Raw genomic sequence first — 2656 nt, 5'->3', positions numbered from 1 at the left:
GGACTCAGCATCTTCTGCTGCTTCTGGCTACACATGTGACCAAAGAAACCATGGCAACCACCATCCCAGGGATTGCGTATGAGAGCAAGCTGCAGCAATGCAATGGATGGCAAAAACTGCAGTGGCATAATGTTGGAGGCCTAATCAACTCTGCAATTGAGGGCAAAAACTGCAGTGACATACTATTGTAGGCCTAATCAGATGACAGCCGTTGCATCAATGCTGCTTAATAAATAATACAGTCAAACTTTTTTCATTATGTAAATCAAACATTTTTACTTAATATGTGTGCAACAAAAGTTCAACATTCACCAGTGCCTTGTGCACCCCAGTTGCATCAAAGTCCATTAATTTCAATGGGATACAATCCGCACTGCTGCGACTCATCTGCTAGACATCTGCCAGACTAGGCTGCAGTGCGTGCAGTGTATTTTTCCAATGTGTAGGTTGCATTGCCGTGCGGCAGAGATCTGTATATAATGACTAGATGCTCATGTCTCCGCCCTAACAATGTGAGTCCTCCCAAAGGCGGGAAGGCAGGTGACAAGTTTAGGTCCAAAATTAACCCATAGGAACGCTTAGGGTTTATTATGGACAGATTTTGGCGAGAGTGAAACCTCCCGCTTCACCTCTTCCTCTCTGCGTGGGGTCTTACATGCTGACCCATTATTGCAAAATAAATTTAAACATACATGTTATTCAATTATTGCACCCACACTCGCGTGCGCCAACGAGCGTATGCATTGCCAAGTGCTAAAAGAGAAGTCAGTTCTATTTGTGACACTGCATAATACCAAACAGCGTTCCATAGAATGCCGTGCAAATCCTGCCTCTCCCATCTCCTCATTGGTTATACCCACGTGGGTGATTGAAAGATGAACTTCAGTCGGTTGGTCGTGGTAATACACCTATGAAAGTTAGATGCCAATCGCCATATGAAGTCCAAAGGTGAAAAAGCCTGGAAGGAGGAGAGATGATTAGAAACGATTCGGTTGATTGGTTTATGTGTGGATTAATTGTCAGAGTAGAGGACCTTGTGCATTTCAGGTAAACTAACAACTCAACGTTTATATCCCATGACAAATTAGCTAGCAACTGCAAGTTAGCTAGCTAAATTGCCATAACTGTTTAATGCTTTTCGACCTTTCCCCAAATTAATATAATTGGTTCAGAGTTTGTTTTGATATTTCAACCTGCATGTCGTGATCACGTTTGGTGTGGGGGGACAAAATCAATTTGCGCACGATTTGGGTACGGTGTAACAAACTGAAGTAGATTAACCACCCAAGAAGGTGCTTACGTGTAACTTTCAGCTATGTGTTTCTGGGATAGCAACAAAAAAAAATGTAATGGGATTTATTGAATATATGCAAGGGAATGGTTTTGGAAGCATAAGGACTGTATCTTTCATATCAGCGAGAAATCATTTTCACAAACAAAAGGTTAAATTGATACACACCTTGATAAGGTTATTGTTCCCACATGGCCATATCTCCATGTTACAGTGCTTGTTTATGGAAGACAGGCGGAAGACAAGAGCACAACCTGTGCTTTTTAGTGATCTAGCATGCTCCGAATACCGGTGTGTAAGTGTAACTCGGGAAGTGTAGTTTCATGGATGGTTTTCGAGAGCTAGGGGAGTATCAGCTGCTAGTCAACTATGCCTGTTTAGAGAGTGTTCTGACAGTACTTTTGACATGACCGAGGCAAGTTTGACCTCTTACTTGCCAAGATAGGAGCAAGCATCGCTAGGAAGGAGACCAACTACCACAAGTCCAGCTGAAAGGCTCACCATTTGTGTATTTACTTAATAGTTGGCTGCTGATTACAAAATTGCCCATGGTAAATGAAACTACCAACATTGGAAGCTGAAATGTACTAGCCTATAATGAGTTTGGTATAGCCTACACTACAGCATGAAGCAATAGTTTGCCCATGGTACATGAAACGATCAAATTTGGAAGCTGAAATTAAGTTCTGGATGAAACAATAGTTTGCCCGATTATAATTTGAGGCAATGGTGAATAGATTAGGCCTACTGTTTTAGATTGAATGAATTTATAACATATTTTTATTTTTGCAGATTCCTGTCAACTGGGGACATAGTATGGTATAGTGCCCTTAAACTCAACTCTGGAACTCAAAGCCAGTTCCACTGCGTTTTTTTGGACACCAGGTAGGTGCAATTAATTATCAATTAGAACAGAAAACCAGCAGGCTCCAGACCTTGTAGGGTAGAGTGGAATACTCCTGGTATAGTCTATATACTGTATATAAACGTCACAGGTGTGACTCATTTGCATGTTTAACCTAACAAGCATTTATATTGGTTAATTGCCTTGTCATGTGACTTGAGCTGCATGTATTTAAACCCATCTTTGTGTTTCTTTGGCAGCTGCCCACAGGAAGTGAATGCAGTCTGGAGGCATGGTGGAGCCTAGATTTAACCTGAGCATGTGATGGCTTCTTTTGGTAAAAGCACATGGCTAATGGAGTTTGTTTGAGCTGAAGTGAGATCGCATCCTGGGCCCCTTTTTGTTGGTGTGGTTATGTATTTTAACTAGCATGGTTTTAAGAGTAAAGAGTAAGATATAGTGCATGTTAAAGTTTTCAGACCCCTTGATTTTTTCCACATATTATTCTAAATTGCTTAAAT

Source organism: Oncorhynchus mykiss, chromosome 1, assembly GCF_057628025.1.
Source record: "Oncorhynchus mykiss isolate SJ-2025 chromosome 1, ASM5762802v1, whole genome shotgun sequence".
In the NCBI taxonomy this organism is placed as follows: Eukaryota; Metazoa; Chordata; class Actinopteri; order Salmoniformes; family Salmonidae; genus Oncorhynchus; species Oncorhynchus mykiss.
Note: the sequence above shows the minus strand (reverse complement) of the source record.